Source organism: Pholcus phalangioides, unplaced genomic scaffold (assembly GCF_987345545.1).
Source record: "Pholcus phalangioides strain wild (caught in Gottingen) unplaced genomic scaffold, Ppha-v1.0 ptg000011l_1, whole genome shotgun sequence".
Lineage (NCBI taxonomy): Eukaryota > Metazoa > Arthropoda > Arachnida > Araneae > Pholcidae > Pholcus > Pholcus phalangioides.
This window is the reverse complement of record NW_028301604.1, coordinates 54841838-54863422: the sequence shown is the minus strand read 5'-3', so window position 1 is coordinate 54863422 and position 21585 is coordinate 54841838. Positions and strand designations below refer to the sequence as shown.

The 21585-nt window shown below is 35.0% G+C and overlaps 1 protein-coding gene across 2 annotated transcripts in view; it reads right to left on the bottom strand.

The window, feature by feature from the left end:
- Nucleotides 1–21295, bottom strand: part of LOC149080581 (hormone receptor 4-like) — a 69653-nt gene extending 48358 nt beyond the window's left edge. The window contains exon 1 of one of the 2 annotated variants that reach the window (XM_089239720.1): nucleotides 20443–21295. The gene's annotated coding sequence lies outside the window, so the exon portion shown is untranslated. The remainder of the gene's footprint in view (nucleotides 1–20442) is intronic. The other variant, XM_089239719.1, reaches the window with a different exon arrangement.
- Between the last annotated feature and the right edge of the window lie 290 nt (nucleotides 21296–21585).

Genomic DNA, 21585 nt, shown 5'->3' with positions numbered 1-21585 from the left:
CCTGACTCAGCAAGCGAACTCTCGTGACCCTAGTCCTTTAACACCTGGCTCGCACCGAAACTAGGTCGTGTGGCTAAAAGAAACGAAAAAAAAAAAGCTGGAAGAGAACCTTAACCCAAGATACCTCACAATGGGCCCCCTATGCGTAAACCCCTCCTAAAACTCTCAATACTTAAATCTGATGTTAACAGGAACAATGTGCTACTGAACACAACGGGGATACGTAAAATATAAGAGAGAGAGAACACAGAAGAATAGACAGTGAAGTGCTCGAAAAAACTTAAAAAATGAAACCGAAGGAATTTGAAGAAGGTTCGAAAAACGAAGAGGATATTGATCCCTGCTCGAGAGATCATTTTTCATTGGTAAGATTGGGTCACCTAAGTCCATTTCTAAAATAATCGAAATTTTTCTGATTCAAAAAAACTATCACAAAGGTTATCGCTTGATATTGTGTGTGTGGGCTTATAACACCAACAAGATTTCTGTCACTGCAGTTACAGTGTTTCTCAACCTGCGGTCCACGAAAATTACACCAAATTATACACACAAAGTTTAGTTTCAATTGGAATCAAACTGTGAAATCTATAATCTACCTGCGGTCCACCGCAGGTAGATTATAGATTTCACAGTTTGATTCTAATTGAAACTAAACTTATTCAACTAATTACTGGCTGATACAAAGTTGTAGTGTTACAATATAAGTTAAAAACACGAACTTTTTGAAACCGTTCACAAATTTACGAAAAAAATTTCTGGAGCAGATTTTTTTGTTTTGGTTTTTTTCACCAAAGCGAGAGAGAGAGAGAGAAAGTTCATGTAAATTCAGCGCAATTTTCAAAAGAAAATTGGTTCTGCTGAAGATGTTTAATCTTTCCACTACTGACGTAAACCTTCCTCTACTGACTTTAAAGTACCACTAATTTTTTAACCCCCGTGACATCCCTTGCATACGTTGTTGGGTGTTGGTATTTTGTAAACTACTCTACAATCACAAGATGACAACACAAGTGTGGGATAACTATTTTTTTAAGTATGTTAATTAATGAAATTCGGTTAAATGTTTCGCCCCTGTGAAAGTGTTTGCTGCATTACATTTTTATGTAATGTCAATGTTTTACAAAATGTTCCCTAACAAATGTATAAAACAAATTAATTATGGCATTCTTTGTGATAAAATAAATAAATATTCAATTATGTATTATTCAACGTATTTGAATTGGTATCTTTTATTTTTATTGTAAGCATATAGGTCTGACGGACCTTTCGAGTGTACCAGGTTAATTAATTCGTTGAAATTTTTCGTACTTATCTGATGAATTTCGTGCTCACTGCTGTTGTCGGTTCAGGATAGGTGAACTATAATTATAGACACCCTGTTCACGAAAGTTAGGTCTCTACTTCCAAAGATTAATGTTAATAACAAACTGACGTTTAAAAGAAATAAAATTTTGCATGGAGAAATGTAAAAAGTTTGGAAGCTGAGATTAGCTAGATTCAAATGCACATTTCGAAATCCTAGTACAGTGCACGATCACAATTGAACCTTCTTACCACCTACTCAGTTTTCTCTATATAATGATCACGTTCCTTCACTAATATCTATCGCATAAAATTTCTGGGTAACTGTGAATGAGCATGGTAAATTTATAAATGGAATTTTTACTCCGTCATTTAGAAGATACGTTGTATTTGAGTTGAATGTCCTTTTAGCACTTGCTCGTCAGAACAGACAGAGAAATATTGGTTTGTGTTGGGGAAAAACCACGCATAAACACCACTAAAATTCGCCATAAATAAGCATCATCTGCAGCAAGTTTTGTTTTATCCTACTTGGTCAGTTTTTTTCTCGAAATCAAACTGATGTGATAATTTTTTTCTCATTATTTTCATTTATCTATCGCTGACTGTAGGGAAAAAAGTTTGTTTTGAGCGTCAGACATGACAATAGCCTTCATCAGCAAGGACAAGAAACGTTGCCCTTTACTTCCGCAGCGGCGCAAACACCATCCAAGGCCGTCTGGTGGGATCGCCAAGGCCGAATATTTTAGGAATGATGCGAGACTTTTTTTCATGGAAAACTTTTTCTCTTTGGCCTCGTGGCAGTGTTGAAGGTGTGCGTGGCGAGGCATCTCACACATACAGTACTGATAAGCACCACACGAGCCAAAAACAACAAAAATATCGCACTTTCCCCCTCTTCTCCTCGGGCTTAAATCACAGAAACTCTCTACGAGTAAATATTACTTCACCTAAGGTCAGTACATCTTCAACATCATTACAGTCTCGCTTGTTTCTAGAGATACATTTGTTTTTCTTAAATTTGTATAATAGTACGGCCCTACTTATCCAAGCCTCGATTAACCGAGTTTCGAATTACTCGAGGCACTTCTCATAAACAGATTTAGAAAATTAGGTACACTATAATGACTCGTGAAACACATTTTGTCGCGATAAAACTTCTTCACAGAATGTCTACGACAGTGTTTCTCAAAGAGTGCGTCGCAGCTTCTAGCGGAGTTACCAACCGTTGTCAGGGGCGTCGCGGCGAACTGAAAATATAGGTTTAGGTGCCTATTTATGCTTTGAAGTGCTCCTTTCATAAGTGAAAATATCTACTAAACTATTCTGAGGAGCCGCAGATAAACCATTAATTGGGCAAGAGAACCGCGGATGACGAAAGTTCGAAAACCACTGGTCCACGCCATTGTTTCAAAGAGTAGGCAATATTACCCTTTAGGAGGCACCAGGGGATAGGTAGAAACTACAGATATAACACGGGATCCTCTGTGGTTGCTTGGGTAGGATTTTTATTTTCCAGTATAGGTGGACGATGAGACAGACATAGGTTTATAAGACTCCGGATAGGAGAAACATCTCAAACCTGCTGTTATTAGAACAGTGCCATCTTAACGCATGAACCCACACGGCCAAGGCCAGGGGGCCTCAAGCACAAAGGGAAGGGGAGAACTCGTTATTATTAGATTTTGTCTTATGACTTCCAAGATTAAAGGTGCCTAGTAAGCTGACGTGATGTAGTCCCACAGACTAGTGTGTAGCCGCCTTAAGTTCAGTATGTAAATTGGAAGACAGGTACATCATCCAGCTAGGAAGACCCTTGAATATAACTTTGTTCGGGTTCCCGTGGTACTGTTAAGATGGCTCTGGTGTTTCCTGAAGCATTCAAGAGTGCATATAGAAACGTCCTCTCCACTTGTCAATACAAGATTCATCGAAAGACTGGTTATTTGTGGAGATGAAGATTACAAGGAAGAAAATTCATCACTGCCCCCGTGTCCCCGTGGGTCAATGATGAATTTTCTTCCTTGTAATCTTCATCTCCACAAATAACCAGTCTTTCGATGAATCTTGCATTTAAGAGTGTTCGATAAATGTAAAATGATCTTCGAAATTCTGTGTGTGTAAAGTGTAAATACAGTACATTCAAAAAATACTTCAATCGTTTTCGTTACGTTAAACGTATTTCTTTTATTTTTGAAGCAAGGGCATTTTAACCCTAGAAATGTACATTTATTAAAGAAAATTTCATTATTTATAGATTAATTCATTTCATCAATCCCAAAAATCTGTACCCCGTCTGTATTATCTGAGGTTTCGAATTATCCGAGTTAGATCCAATCGACATAAGCTCAGATATATAATCGGAGTCCTACTGTAGTTATGTTCCCCACTTTTTGTTTTGAATGGCAATACTTTTGACGATTAACTAGAAATCAAATATTTTTTTTTTTAATTCTAATAACTACTATATCCGAGAATCGCAATGTGATTATAAGCTATGCCCAAGTAAATCGATTAAATAAAAAAATGTGTTATGATCTAAGTACAGTAGGACTCCCGATTATCAGAGCTAATGTGAACTGAACTAAATTCGGATAACCGAAACCTTGAATAATACAAACTTCCCAAAATTTTGGGAGTAAATGTAATAAATACCAAAATGGTAAAATTACTTTTAATAAATGTAACAATGCTCGTTTAAGAAATGCCCGCTAAAAAACCTTATGATAATGTATTTGCACTTCGCAACATTTTGAAGGATGATATCGCCCACTATTTGGAACGAAAACATAGACATTCTGTGAACCAGTTTTGTCAAGACAAAAAGCGTTTGGTAAGTCATTTTACTGCACCTAATTTTTAAAATCAGTTTATGATAAGTACCTCGTATAAACCGAAAGTCGGCTAATCGATGCTCGGATAATCGAGTTCTTTTGCACTACATTTTCCAATGGTTGCATAACGTTTCGCTGGGTTGTGTCTAAGAAACCCTTCACTTTAGTTAACGATAAAAATTTACAATTTGCGGCTGATAAAATGAATAGAAATGAATAAATGCAATAAAAGAACGATAGAAAGTCATGATTGAAGAAATAGAAGACTATTTGAAATAATAAAATCGGAAAAATTTTGTTTTTTCCTTCTTTATATTCTGTGCAAATCAACTGAATAAATTATATGAAATAAAGACGATCATTTGTCTCAGTCATTAACGAAATTTCTCTGACATTTTTTCATCTTGAAGTGTACGTTTCTCAAAATACGAATACGTTTCTCAAAAATTAGGGCTTCAATAAAATGATTCTCTTCAATTCGCGCTTAAGAATGAGGATAAACTGTCATATTCTATAATTATTTAATAACATTGAAATGTATTCAAACACGGGTCTTAGTGAGACTTTTTGCATTATTACCATGTGGGTGATAAATCTCCTGTAAAGAATAGCAAAATCGTAACCTTTGTCACTTCTATTTATTATAAAATAACTGGTATTACACGAAGACTTTCCGAATGGAATAAAAAATTGTATAATTCATTCTAGAGTAGAAGTAAACTGAGAAAAATTATCAGTGCAAAGAAAAAAATATTACTGGTATAGAGTTTTACCTCCCTTAAAATGATTGTTTGGGAAAATGCAAAAGTTTGAACTTTCATACGCTGCCAAAAGAAACAAATTCCAATTAGTAAAATTTTCCCGTCGGGTTATCATACCAAAAAGTACATTTAGCCTTTAATTATTTGAAGAAAAATTCGACGAAACATGGGCAGTTGAAATTATTGATTTTTTTACCACGTTCAACAATAGTTCGTTGTTTTCGATAGTTCCCGTAGTTCGATAGTTTTATTATAGAGTTATTCAAACTCCCGTTATTTCCACAAAGGGAAAATGTCCAAGATACGTAATTTTGATCACCGATATCTCTACGTAATCTTCCAATATGACGGGATGAATTTCGTTCCTTGTTACAAAGTGGGGCTCAAATTTTACTAACCGGCATTTTTTTTATTAGGACTAGAAATGTTTAGACAAATTTCAATTTCAAATTTTAGGTGAATAACTCGTTGATCATAGCTAAATTTTTCTCTCCTCGTCAATCATTTTGTACTGTTTGCTTCAACTAAATAATGAACGTAGAGTTTTTATTCCATTCGGGCTTCCTTCAAATACAAATACAACGCCACAACAGGCAAAATGCCCAACGAGGTGGCTTCAACAGAGACACGGTATATCAATGATTTTATGTTATTCATAAGAAAAAAAAGAACGTTTGAAACGAACAGCATATTAAACCACGCATATTACTCGACCTAAAAAAAACTTCCGTTACACATTTTTGATTCATTCACCGAAAATTAAATCCTCTTTTGGAATCAGATTCGATCGTTATGATATAGCTATATAGAAGACAATTTTAGAACTGTAATCAACATGAGTTTGGCGCTACTGTCTTCAAAGAACATTTGTCAATAAAAAAGAACTAAATATTATACAGCAGACTCTCGCTAATCCGGCACATATCACACCAGAGTGCGCCGGATTACTGAAAGTCAATTGAAAAAGCCCATTTAAATGATATAAACTTCTGCGCACAAACACAGTGACATGTTTTCCTGTTCCATGTTCGAACAAAACCCGCATGAAAAAAACGCCGGATTACTGGATGGACCGGATTATCGAGAGTCTACTGTACTACTTTAATCCAAGAAAATTCAAGAGAAAAAACAAACAAGGAAAATCTTTAAAAAAACCATCGTCAATATCTCTGTCAATTCATATTAATATCTAAATACTTTTGCACATGCCCACTCATAAGTTATAGAATACAAATGTTATATGTCGGCAAAAGTATCACGTGCGTAAAATTTTCGGTGTTTTAATGTCGATTTTTCATTGCTTCGAAAACAAACACGATAAAGGTCGTGTCAATGGCAAATAGCTCAGTTCAACGAAAAATTACTACACAGAAGAATAAAAACTAAGAAATGCATAAGTATCGCCAAGTAGGACGCGATAAGCGTCTATCAACTCCTTCCCTTTTTCTTTTCTTTCTTTTTGACGTAGCATACACGAAATTACACACTTATCACACGCAAGAGGAAAACACACATAACTCTTCCGGACAAAGTCCTCTTTTGATATAAAGTCATAAAAATTGTGATGATAAAAAAAATGTGAATTTTACTTCCTGGGTCCTCGATTAATAAGCCCTTCAAAAATGCGCGGGGAAATCATTCAAAAAAAGAACCGGGAAAATAAGTATTACCAACTTCAAAATGAATTATCTTAAATAATTACGTTGAAAATGAAACATACATTTTGATTATATATGCCGTTAGTTATAGACACGATTACTGATCGATAATAAAACCCATACCAAGCAGTTTTTTAAAAAATTAATTATTAGTTAGCAATGCAGTTGCTTATCATAAATATTTATTAATTATTTATACATTTTTAATAAGAAGGGTAAAGAGTTTTGCCCATTTTCTTTCTTGAACTAATAAATTTGGCTTGTGTGACCCAAAACTGTTTTTTTTCACCCAATGTGAGCCAGAAATCTCAAAATGTTGCATACCCCTGGTTTAGAGCCTATTCTAAACCGCTGCAGAGATGCATGGATGTCTGTCGAGCCCATAGACTAAAGATATAATTCTAACTCTGTGGTCGAGCCAGAGAGAGAGAGATGATGGTGCATCAACTTCTTGTTTAAATATTTCTATTATCTAGCTCGCGTAATACAGGGTGATTCAGAAAGAGAATCATCCGATGTCAAAAGTACATATATTTTTAAAATCAAAAAAGCAAAATGATGTAATATCAATGAATCATAAAGAGAAAATGTCCAAGATTTAGATTGTGAACAATTGATGATGCTAGAGAGTTGTTCATGAAGCTCTTTTGGTGAAGACGTAAAATAGCGTCTAGTTAGCAGAAAGCTTTCTGTGCTCTTTCGTTTGCACGAGGTCAACCGGTAATCGTTGTTCAGCTTGTTCCTTAGCCTACTGTTTAGCGTGTGTTGAAGAAAATGTGTTACAACCACACAATGTACTACGTAAATTACAAGCATCGAAGCCTAGTGATGAGCTCAAACGACTGAAATTCTGCCTTCCCATGCATACAAGACTATGGAGGCAGACAATTTTTGCATTCGAAAGTATTTTGAAAGAATTTTCATATCGCCTGTGACTAAAGGAAGTCATATTGAACATTTATAAAAAACCCTCAGACATTTTTCTTTTATATTTATGCAATATTTATCGTTCTGTGTCATTAACTTCTCTGGTCTGGTGTATATTTGAATATACATGGCAAATTACATGGTAAAAAAACCTATTATCCTAATTCCTTTTCTCAATTTTTTCGATATTTTATAAAATACATCTTTTAGTGTCATTTGACCGTGTTACAAAACACAGCTATGTAAATACAATATTTTTTTTTCATCAAGAAAGAGTTGATTCCTTGTCTGTGTCATTTTTTGAGGGTTGTTGTAATTTTAAGTGTTCGGAGATTTATAAAGTCGCACCAAATTGAGTTAACTAGAAATACAATTCAAGGTAAAAACTTAGTGTCATCACGCTCTGAAAAGTCGTTTGCACAAAAAATTTCAAAATTTTTAAATGCAATATATATTTATCGCGAGATATTAAATATACAAAATCACTATGTTTTGGAACCTTATCACTGTGTTGTCAAGTTTTCATTGGCACAAAAGTTTCCATTTTTAGAAACTGCACAAAAATAGAATATGAACTCAACTATTTAATTTTTTTATTCACAACAAACAACAACTACATTTTTTTGACAGTTGCAGAATTTTTTGTAACTTTGAATTTAATTTACGCTTCGCATTTTGTGAACCACACCCTCAAATCATTGGCGATAAATGCTAAAAACTTCAAAGTCAAACATCTCCGTTAATATGGCTTTTAAAAATATACATTTTTTTATAAATGACTTCTTAGAGCCGCATTTACGTTTCACTAATTGAAAGTTTTAGCACCCAGGGTCTACATAAAAAGTCAATTTTTCTATTTTTTTATGTATACGACCCCTCAAACAAATTTTGAGATTTTAAGTCAGGTCATGCGAAAACTTTTTGTAATTGAGATTATGTTTCTGAAGTTAACGGTTGTCCGCTGTGCAAACAATTTGGGACAGCCGGTATATATGGAGATATTTTTTCGAAAAATGAATTCCAAGATTAGTGCGATTATATGCGAAAGAGTTGTTTTTTTTTCTTTTCGAATATCAATTGCTATTTAAATATAGTAATACCGTGGTTTAGGAATTTTTCGGCTAACGAAGTTTTTTTCCGTGATTTTTTTGCTTCGGCTAACGAATACGGATTCGGCTAATAAACATTTTTGTTAATATCGATGCTCGATGCACCGTGCTAACATAAAACAGCCGCGTCGTGAGCTGAATTTTAGCGTCAGTCATCATCAGAATTACAGTCACTTGAGATCGATTACTTCATGTCCATCTCCATCTTTTTCGGATGTACCTTCTCTTCTCTTTCTGAAAGTTTTTGAACCATTTCATGTTAAATGAATAGCGTGCTAGTCCAGGTCTATAAGATACTCGCTTAAAGTACTAAAGCATGTTTAGAGGTGTCGCGATTTCGATACTCGGTTCATCCTTGTCAGAAACTTTCTTAACATAGGGTACAACAGAAACGGCGACATGACCACAGAAAAAGATTGCTACCGCAGGGAGTCCCACATCGAGGGGTTAGCGCATCAACTTCTCGATGAGTAAAAAAAAAGCTGCCGTTCGGACTATAAATTGTAGGTCCCGATCTAATTAGCCCTTGTATGCAGAAAATGACCGTGGTGCGACAAAAATAATCAAATGTAAAATGAAATATTTAGCTAATAGAAAATGCATTGAAAAAAAAGGAGCCTATGTTCTCAGAGAACGCGTTCAGTTGTTGCAGCGCAAGACTCTTAGCATCAAACGGAACAGTCCGGAAGTTCTAGAAGCTTAGCTTTTGCATCTACATATACGAGACCGAAATTTTGGCTAACCAAAATAAAAAAAAATGGATGGGGACACCTACGAACTCGACTGGGTTATGTCAACACCAGCTTCAGTAGACTAAAGCTGGCGTTGGGTATGTGCATAATGTGAAATAAAAACATTTTCAGTATCCAGAGGCGCCAACATAGAGTAAACATTGAGGGGGCTGAAACCCGTACGCAGGATGCGGAATGGTGCGTTGTATTGTATATTCATTAATAAATGGGGGGGGGGGCTCAGCTCCCTCACAAATTTTATTGAGAGTGGTGAGGTTCAAACAGCCTCAGCCCCAGGTTCCGGTGCCTATGGTATCTCAAAATCACAAAAAGAGAATGTTCGTTAGCCAAAAAAATTCGTAAGCCGAGGTATCACCGTATTGTGATTTGCGAAGGAACAGGAATTGGCGAGAAATGGCGTCATTAAATGGAGAAACCGGAAGTAAATGTAGAAATGAATCGATCGTTTGGAGAAGCGCCCTTTCTTGTTGGGAAACACGTCATGCCGTTATTTTGGATGTCTCTCTCTCTCTCTTGGTATATATTAAAGTGTACGTGGCATCAGCTGTTTGCACGTCAACACACACACAGAGAAGGTCGTTAACCCCATCGTTCCAAGCAGGAAAGAAAGGCAACGGCCGCATTTTCCCGCGGCCAACTTCCAAAGCAAAACTCACTTTCGCAATCACCTTTTTCTTCTTACCTTTACCCGTACAATAATAATAATATTAATGATAAACTAACTGCTCGTTTGCCTTTCTTCCTTTTTTCGCATTATTATTTAGTTGGACGTAATCGTCTCCGGCGGTCATTCTTGACCTGTTTCGAAATGGAAACCTGCGTCCTCTAGGCAAAAGAAGAAATGAAAGAGAAACGAATCCCAGATACCCCCGATTTCTCAACCCGTTTGTTCCCACCAGCTACAGTTTGAACAAAACCCGTTTCGCTTCTCATTATTTGAGTCAGTATGTTAAGAGTGCGTGTAATGCGCCCTTCACCAAGCTCGTCGCGCAGTTTTTCTTTCGCGTAATTATCATCCCACAATATATACCGTAGAAGCCGGCGTGTAAGACGTGACTGTACGCATTTTGTACATTCCACCAAATAAGCGTATAAAATGCACCGTTTTCCAAACCATTTTTGATTGGAAACGTGCGTCTCAAGGCCGCTACACACTACACTGACGCGACGTGGGTCACGTCACGTCAGAGTATTGTGTAGGGGCCTTTATACCTCGGTGATATTATGATATATATACTTCGTCTCGTGAGATTATGTTTCGTTTCTGAAAGTTAGTCGTGTCTTAAAAACTCGTATTTGGAAGCAAATTTTCCTACACAAAATAATGGACGTCCTATTAGCATTCGTTTCGCACTACAAAAACATTAATACTCCTCTAAAACTCAATTAACATGGCAGAGTATTGTGTTATTGTATACCAGTGGTGGTTCTCAACCGGCGCTCCGTATACTTTTTCTAGGGCTCCGTGGCCGCTCGAGGAAAATAAAATAAATCAGTTGTTTGATCGATAGAGGCCTACTGGGCTCCACCATAGAAATTATGTACTAAAAAAGGCTTCGCGAGTCGAAAGAGGTTAAGAACCTCTGTTCTATGCAGAATAAAAGTAGTATCAAATAAAAAGTTTGGATTCATTTATTTAAGTCTAACTTGTCAAATAAATTTAGATATATATATATATATATATAAAACTTCCGTATTGTATTTAAATTTTAAAAATGGCAAATAAAAAATGATTGAGTTTATTTTTAATCATTTTTGTCGCACAACGGTCATTTTTTGCACACGAGGGCTATTAGACCAGGACCTACAATTTATTGCTGATTCTGAACGGCAGACTTGTTTTTTATACTCAGATAAGTTGGTGCACTAACCCCTCGATGGGGGACTCCCTGCGGTAGCAATCTTTTTCTGTTGTCATGTCGCCATTTCTGTTGTACCCCTGCGTCAGGAAAGTTTTCTGACGAGGACGAACCGGGTATCGAACTCGCGACACCTCTAAACATCCTTTGGTACTTTAGGCGAGTATCTTATCTACCTGGGCTACCGCGTGAGAAATTATTTTTCAGATGTTTTGAGTAGGCGTGACAAAAAGTGAGAACGTCGATAGAAAGAAACATTGGCATTTACTCATTGCTTTTATAGTGATACAAAGTACTAAACAACTGTACGATAATGTTTTTGTTACCAATAATTTCAGTCGCTTTTGTAGTTAGGCATTGTATGTGCTAGACAAGCTGAAATGACTTCTTGCATAGGTTGTGAACTTGTAGAAAATCAGACTGGTTAACGCAAATTGATGCCAAAAGGAATCTGTCTTATTAGGGACTGTGTGTCGTGATAAAATCAGCTTCAAAACGTGAATATTTCTGTATTGTTCGTAAATGTTTCAACATTTTACGTGTTTTGAAGTGCCGTATTTTCTTGTGAAAAATCCGAGGTGGTGGCTAAATTTAACTACATTGAGAAAAAAAATGTCATTGAATATATCGAAAGCGGTATATAATCCGCATATGAAGCTATCATTCGCCAATAATGAAATCAAAGGTATCTATAACAAATGTAATAATTTCTATCCGTTCTCGTGCTTAACTCTTGAAATATCAAGTTTTAATGTGTACGAAAAGCTAATCTAACTCCTTTTCATTCAGTGTCCTTATTAATTTCTCCATTGGAAGCGAAAAAACGCAAAGTATAATTAAGTACGAGACAGACTCATCACATTCAACATAAACACCCGTTTAGATTTGACACAGATTGTTGATTGCGTAACATAGACATGTTATAAGATATACAATATTTATGCTTTCAAAAACACGTTTTCTTTCATTTGTTATGAATTGAGTAAAACTGTTAAAGAAAGCATCATTGAAACTAAATTTATGTGAATGTCAATCGCTAATGCGAGCATACATGTGGTAGGTCAAAAAGAACATGCAACTTATGAGTAGAGTACAGTACAAATATATTAAAGAGTAGTAGAGCAAAACAGAAAAAAGAGAAATATATAGAACGCTTGTTAGATTGAAAGAGAAAAATCTCTTGGCGTCTGTTGTGCCACTGATCCGTTTCAATACGTGAATGCGATTTAAAAAAATATGCGTCAACCAGAATAAATCTTAATACTGCGTAAAGTTTATTTAATTCGATTTTTCCTGTTTTGTTTTATTATCATACGATAATAATAAATCACGAACATCTTAATCAAACTCTAACGCTTTTAAAAGCTCAAAAATAGAAAGCTTCTATCAATTTCTTCTTGGATTCGATTTGTTTGATCGTAGAGGAAACAACTCAAACAAGTTGCGTGACCACGAAACAAAAATAAATGAATAAATAAATAAGTTAAATTTTTTTCCTACTACGGCCCTTTTTTTATCTCTCAGCCACTATAGTCCAGTTATTAATTATCATTACCTTCTTTTTTTCCAATACATATCTTGATAAAACTTGGAAAGAAAAGGTCAAAAACGGGTTTTCGGTGGATTTACTCAAAAAACAAGCTCAAGCTCAAAGTCACTCACGTCTTTGCTAAGAACTCGATCGTTTTTTTCCTTACTATATTCTCTCATTCCATCGAAAAAAAAAAACCACAAGAAAAATCCTTCGGACATATTCGAGTCATTTGATGTATTGTTGTAAAAAAAATTTCCGCTTCTTTGTATATGTAAAACACGCATTACTGTTTACAATTTGTGCAAGTGTACCGCAAAAGGGACCTTTGAAAAAAACGATGTATGAGAAGTATTAATCCTTCAAAATATCAATTTTTATTTTATGAGTTGAAACATATGCAGTAAGTTTTTACCATGGTAATGAGCTATTATCTTTTTATACGATGTTTTTTCTCGCTTCAACTCTTTATCTACCACATTATGAAAAATAGAATAAGAAGAAATGATATGATATAAATATAGATAAAAATATAAATATAATGGTAATAATAAATTATTATCAAGTAAATTATTTGGTAGGTTATTTTAGTTCTAATTAAAAGCAAAAAATAAAAAGTTACCGTTTTTCAAACAGTTGATTAGCACATAATAAATTACCTAAACTGATACTTTAATGTACTGTCGGTAAATGAAAGGTTAAATTTATCATTAGTTTCTACGAACTATAACTCAAGGAAACAGTAAAAAAATTTCTTTAGTCAGTTAAGTGGATAAATTGATTATCAATTGATTGTAGCAGTATTTTGCAGCTTATGATCTACAGATAGATTCGGAAATTTAATTATAATTAAATGAAGAGATTAATAAATGTAATTAATATTAGCAACATTCACATATCGACGGCTCAGTAGAGAAGGGTAGCACCTCAGAAAATTGCATTTCTGAGTTATACACGCCATGGGAACGGTGGAAAATGCCTCTACATATTGCAAAACAGCAACAACTCCCAACTGTACTTATACGCACCCTACTGTAATTTCTGAATTGACTCCCATTCAGTTCCATACAAAGCGAATCTTTAAAATGCAGGTATTTCAAAGCATAGCATCTTGAGTTGTTGCCTTTTTGAACTGGGCCGTCCATATGTTCGAATAAAATTTAAGACCCACATACCATAAGTTAGTAGTCCATCCAATTTTTTCAGACATTTTACTGGTCCTTACGTTGAAAAAGAGAAACGCCGAGCTGTAAACGACTAATTAAAAAGATAAATTCATCGCTTAAATTATGTATCAAATGTTCTTTGCTTCACATTTTATCTCTCAGCGTCATTTCTTTTTCCTTTTTTTTCGTTTGTTACTTTTTGGAGAGAGGGAAGCACGTTTGTAACGTCATTAGCAATGGTAAAATAACTCGATGAAATTAATCAATTCAAAAACGAAGACGATCAAGTTCGTAAAAAACGGACTTCAATTCTATTTTAAACGAGACACGAAAAGAGAGAAAAAACTTTTCTTGTCCGTTTAATCAAAAAAAACAACCGAAATTGTATGGTGTACGGCGATATTTTATTTTTCGTATAATATGTAAGAGAGAGAAGGAAGCTCTTGTGCACACGAAAAAGGCATTTTTTATCGCTGTTGTTGCAGGTGCCGGAAGCGAGCGGTCGTTAACCCGCGACCTACTTGGAATCGAGCCAACACTCGCCGCACACAAAGAAAAAGGGTTGAGAGTGAAACATTTTCATGATTATTTAGTTGTTGTGTATGAAAGTGAATGCGCTCTCAAGTGGCTAATTAATTATTCAACCAAATCCAAAACACACTGAGAGGCATGACTCCAAGGCATCCGACTCGGCCGTACAGATTAAAACGAGAAAAAAACCACCTCGACTGTCGAAAATTCTAAAAAAATAAAAATGAAAAGAAAGATCGCGTAAAAAAAAGTAATAATCAATCGATTCGGTTTAGTTCTTACCGCGACGACAGTTATGACTTTAATTAATGCGTCTGAGCGATAAATTTAGCGCCTCCATCGCAAACTTGGATCCGGCTTATTCTGGGGTGCTCAACCTTCAAGAGACCGCAAAAGTGATTTGAAAATCTATCGCGGGCTACTTGAGTGGTTTGCAAGTGGTCACGGGCTACATTAGTGAAATGACATGTTTCCAAACTTTTATTTCATTTTTAAACTTTTAAGTGCGTGGCTTTTCATATGCTCAATGGGTTCTTTAAACATTTATTACTGCAGCCAGTTTGAAAATAAAAATTCAGAATTGCCTTTGCACGTAAAGTGAGGTCACATTCTTACCATTTTATATTTTTAATTTGGTGGTAGATGTCCCAATTCACGACAACTCTTTGTCAGTTGTAGAGCATGAGTGGCTGTGATTTTGGTAATTTGTTAAATTGTTTTGTTTGCATTTCTTTTTTTTTTACCTTGAAATTTGAAATCCGAATTTTTTTCTTAATTTCGTTCTGAATCACAAAAAAGATAGTTATACATTTGGAAAGAAATATAACTTCACTAAATTTATTTCATGTGAGATTTTTGAGGCTTTGCACGTCTTCAATAAGACCCTGTATAAACAAAGCCGATTTTTTTCAAATGATTTTTCCAACTTTCAAAGCTGTGAACTATGAAAAAATTATCATCTCGAAAAAAAAATTCAGCATTCAAGGGTTAAATTTTAAATGGCGTAATACAACTGATTATGATTTAAAAAACCACGGCATTCGTTTTTCATGATACCAATTGGACTAATGCAGCTTTCAGCATTGTCCTCTTGACATCTTGCAAAAAAAAACTATGAATAATCCCATTTAGATCAACCAGTTTCATCTTGATCAACTAACTGATGGATAATTAATGATTAAAGATTAATTTTTTTAATTGGAATAAAATAAATATATAAATTTCTTGGGAGGCATAATGAAATTAATTTTTTTAAAGATTTTTAAGACATAATTAAAAGACAAATTTCAAATTTAGAGACAACATACAACGAAAAAATTTTATATGTTAACGATATTTAAAATCTTTTTCAAAAAGACGTTTGCGTCGGCGTTGAAAAGCTTGTCACTTATATAGCAATTGATTTCACTCAAACGTCTTTTTTCTCAGGCCATGTGATAAGCATACATGAGACGAGATACTATATATCAGTCACGACATATCTTGGTTTTTTTTGCAAAGTTAAATAATAGGAGGCGTGATCATCGTATTTCATTTTACTAAGAATGACAAGCAAAATGATTTCATTTCAACACGTCGCATCACATATATGTGTAACACAGTTTCGAGAAATTTTTTTCCCAAAAGAATGCGGAAAACCAAACATTGCTCGTAAAACATTCGTCGGAAATCCTCGTGTTGTTTTTTATCATTATTTCAGCTAAGAGAATGAATCTATTTATTTATTCTCTCTCTCTCGTTAGATTTGAGAAAACGCCTCCTTATCTTGTATCACGTTAAGTTCAAAAGTGATATGAACTCGCTCATTTCGTCACTAAATCACGTTTCTTCACCTGTACGCAACAACAAACCGTAAAACAAAAACAATTATTACAGAACACTTCCCCAATCAAATCTGTTAGAAAAAATATATAACATACAAATAAATATGCTATCGGAAAATTTTATTTGGCGATTTACCTCCATTATTGAAAAGAGCCGATAGTTTTTTGTCGAAAATTTGTGATTGATGATTTTAAATGGCTGCAGGGAAAAAACCTGGACCGAGATGAAATACGTTTGAAATATATCAGTTTTTATGCTGTTATGTCTACTTATTATGTCTTTCTTTTCTAAAGTATGTCCCTCACTTGAAAAAAACAGATTCAGCACGTGAAAAAATATATATATTGATGTTATCAGCAATATGAATTTATATTCCTCCTGAAAAAACGGCATTACTATTTTTATGGGAATTACGCGAAAAAAAAAAAAATTGCGATATGGATTAGAAATTAAAATACCTCTCGGCAACCCTGCTTGATCTCACACCACTCAGGCTGTACACAAAAATACCATGACATATTTTAGTCGGGAAACGCAGTCCATTAGACGTTCGGCACAGTTTTATTCCTAAAATATATCATGACACCTCTAGCCAATCCACCGGCAGACTATTTGCAAATCACTGCTGCAACGAATTCGGGGGTTGCCAAGTAATTTTGCTGAGAATTTAATAATTGCGATGACACCAAAGTTTGGTAAATTAAACGGGTGGATGCTGTTCACATCGTTTGAAAACTCTCGAGGTATGTTTTTGGTAGAAAGAAATTGCCTTTACCACAGCTTAATTGAAAAAAAAAATCTCCAGCATAATTATATTTCTTTTACGTGCTGGCATTGTTTCCTAAACAAAATGGCCGATTAAATTAGTGATTTCGAAAATGAAACTAATTTTTTTTGAATCGAAATGAGAATAATCAGTTCACAAATATTATTCGAAAAAAAGATTTTATCGACTTTTTTTCCATTCGAATCTTGAATTTCTAAGATATCAGTTGTGATGAGCAACAGAGGGAAAGAATACTCACTTCCGGATTCGTGACAATATTTGCATTTACGTGATTACCACGAACAGGTGTTTTTTTTTTCTTTTTGAATGACATTCCTAGAGCGGACATCAACATCCACCCTCATTGCTACTGTGACGTAATGTAGGGGTACACATCATAATATTCATAACATTTTGTTCGATTGTTGTAGTGGCGATTTTCACTACTCAAAATACTTCGTTTCAAACTTACAGAACTAGATACCCAAGGTTCCCATCTATGTGATTTCGAACCTTAATTTTTTCAAACTTACACGAAATGCAAATTTACGCGGTTTTATAAGCTTTCCTTTTATTACTTTTATTTACTCGTTTCACACTCACAAAATTAGTTTTTTCACCTTTGTATAGCTTTTGTTTCCCTGAAATAAATATTAGTCGTGGTAAAATAACGGAGCAAAATTAGTATTGGCTATGTTCATCCAGGGTGGCACGGGGGAGGGGGGGGGTAGTCTGGTCTGATGCCCCGGGCTCTGGATCAGAGAGGGGTGCCAAATTCACCCTTTAACTGCTCCTACATCACACGGGGCGCTGAAATGCGTGTTTGACCCCGAGTAACAAAATATCTTGCTGCTGCCCTGTGTCTTCATCGACAATTTAACAATAATTTTCCATTTTAATCAAAACCTTACTCAGAGTGGAGAGCAAAACCGATCAGAAAATTGTTTGGATTCTAATTTTTTATATTTATAGGAACGATTTCGGTAAGAGATAAAGATGTGTCGTATTGGATTTTTTTTTTAATTCTAAATACTTGAGTGATTCGTAGGGAAAAAAGACGTCAATTTTTTTCTCCAAAGTGTCTCAAACGATAAGGTGAAATGATCCCGCGTATTTCTCCGGATTAGATGACAACGAGCGTAAAAGTAATCCAGATGAGTAGGGCAATAGTGAAGAGAAAGATTCGTGCCACTAGAACTACTTGCCATAACCAGTTTGAGTGAATAACCAGTCAGTGGTGTGTTGTTGTTGCGAGAGGCAAATAAACAATAGGCTACTCTGTCGATTCGCATCACTTCACCGATTGTGAATGCATTTCTCTCTCACTTGTTGAATGGCAAGGTCAATGAACCCCGGTGAAAACACCATAGTACCGTTACACCACTGACCTACGCCAGGTAGAATGAAACACGAAAATAGGTTACGAAATCACTCTCAACCACCAACATGACAACTTCGCTATAATAATGATAATATTTTATTTATTTATTTATTTATTTATATATCGAAAAAACTTGATTCAATAACGTTCATGTGCTGTTAACTTCAAAACAGATTCGATTCCGATTCGCAGACTGGTTAAAAAAATAATTTTAACTGGTTCAATTTGAGATGAATTAAACCTATTTCCTAAGTTGAGATAAATTAAACCTAACCCTAATACTGTGTGTGTGTGTGTGTGTATATATTTATTTTTTGGAAGATTGTTAAATGGTTTTTCTGTCTCTTTCACTATTCTAAAACTTCCTTCTGATGTCTCGAAATTTAACCTTTATATCCGATATTTTGAAAAGTATAATGAGAAGAAATTATAATAAATTAAAATAAAAGTATAAATGTAATGATAATAATAAATAATTAACATGTAAATTATTTGATAGGTCATTTTAGTTCCAATTAAAGACAAAAACATAATGATTTTGTAACAATTACTTAGTTCAAAACAAATTATCTAACCTGGTACTTTAAAGTACAGTCAGGATATAAAGGGTTAATTCACAAAACTATATCGTGTAAAATTATTTGTTACTACAAAACGGATAGACCACCGGCATGTGTTACTACAGTGTTTCTCAAAGTGTGCGTCACGGCTCCTAGAGGCGACGAGAGCTATTCATTTCTCTGCCTATTTGTGCTTTGAAATGGTTCTTTTATAAGTGAAAATATCTGCTATAAATTATTCTGGGGAGTCACAAATTGGGCAAGGGAGCCGTGGGTGAAAAAACTTTGGGAACCACTTTCTACTACAATAATAGTATTATATTATATAAATATCAATAATAGAACATATATTATAGTATTGAACAAATGTTACATCAGATCAACTCATATTCAAGCTCCACAAGGTATACCCTAGCTTTATTTGTGGCTCGTGAGAAACCACTTCTTTTTGTGGTAAATCCTCAGAGGGGGGGAACTACAGCATCGGGTATTTTTAACATACATATAAAAACCAAATACCATTCTCATCTAGTATTTTCACCAATAAAAAAGTCCTAGAAAGAGAGAGAGCATTGGGCCTCAAGCCCATCCCGAACAAATGAAAAATGCTCTAATGACCTTTTTAAAATTATCGACCCGCAAATAATTACTCATCAAATTTTTAGTCGTAATAAATCATTATACTCTAAGCACAAAGAATAATAATGGATTATTGAATAGTTTAATATTAAAGTAGAAAGTTAATAATTTTGTTCATTGAAAATCAATTAGTTTTCTCTCTAGCAAAAACTTTCAAATTAATAAAAAAAAATATTTCGAAATCAATAATTAATCGGCAAAAATATTTTTGACAAAACACGTGAACAATCCCCATTATATAATATAGTGTTTATATTTTAATTTTTAAAAAATTATTTCGAAATTAATATTAATCGGCAAACATATTTTTGAAGAACCATAATAATGAACACATATTTTCGAACCATAATAATGAACACATATTTTCGAACCATAATAATGAACACATATTTTCGAACTCTAATATTCCATTTTCATATCGGAACTTTTTTTCTATCCTGTTCCATTGTTAGTTAGAAAATAAACATAAGAATTTGAGCACCCCTAAAACAAATAATAATTAACCCATTATATGCCGAAACTGTATTTAACTTTTTCCACACAAAGAAATACATTTTGTGATAACATGAATGAAATATGAAAGAAAAACTGTTTGGGGAAAAAGTTTTATTCAATTAAAAATATTAATTATTAATTTATTTGTCATTATTTATTAAATTTTTTTAATATTTTTATTGAGTTTTTGTAATTTTTGTAGCAGCAGTCAGTTCAAAATTTAGGTACAAAAATCAAAACTAAAAGTTCCACTGCTCAAATAGAAATGAACACAAGTGTACCGAAAAAAGGGACAATGGTAAATAATGGGTTAATAACAATAAGAACTGATTTGAAAATTCACTTACTTCATCCAGATTCGCCATTCGCTTTTTTTTCTTTCGCTTCGAAAACTTTTCGTAATAATGTTGCAAGGGCGAGAACGAAAAACTTCAACGTATTGCCACAATCACGAACAAATTTGGTGAAAAGTCCCGGTCAGTCACGCGGAAGCAAACGATGAATAGTGATGAATGGCCATCCACAACAAAAAAAAAACTAAAAAAAAACACTAGTTCGATTCGAAGTCAAGTACAATCTGCACGTCCGTTTTTCGTCGTCAAAAATGCAGTCAATATTTCCGAATAACAATTGAATAATCCCAAGTTCTTGTCAAAAAGCACGCGCGAGAAATAGTTTATAGCAGAGGAACAATCACACGCTAACTAATTTGAGGCTGAGCAATGAGTGAGTGCGTCCTCTTCCTCACTGTTGTCACTGATGTGATGTTGTAGCTTTAGTGAGTGAGTGAGTGAGTTGCTGTGTGTGCTCTTGATTCACTCACTCTGAGGACAATGACCCCCCTGAGTGGCGCTGTGTGTGTGTGTGTGTGTATTTCTCTCTCTCTCTCTCTCTCGCTCGTTTGCTTGAAAAAGACGATCGCGGGGCCCGAACGTACACCTTCTCTCTCACTATAATCTAGTATGCGGTGCCTTTTTTCCACATGCGGACACGTAGCATTCATGTACACAGACACAATAGGAAGCGAGCGAGCGGCAGTCAAGTTCTTCGAGGAGCCCCCGGTGTCCTCAACCGACGGTTGTTTATTTATTTTTGCACGTGGTCCCCGGAGATTCCGTTATAGCCGTCGAGTCGTTGGCGTTGGGTTTGTGTGAACGTTTTTCCTGCGTGGGACCCAGCAACGGCGTTCGATTCGATTGTGAGGCTTTAGTGGGTTCGACACACTTGCCATGTCTATATGGGTCACTCTCGGTCATGGCCAGAAAGAAAAAAAAAGGAAGGAAAAGAAGTGAATAAGAAAGAAGTGCTCCCAGCGTGGAGTTTTCACTGGCGCGAGTTCGCTGCTCTTGTGGCCTACATCGAAGCCCGACGCCCAACCGGTTTGAAAAAGCCTGACCTATTTTGTAGTAAACTCCTGTCCACGGCAGATCCTTTCTATTTTGGTTGCGAATCACTGAAACTGGTGTCGCTGACCTACGTAACCCCACCCG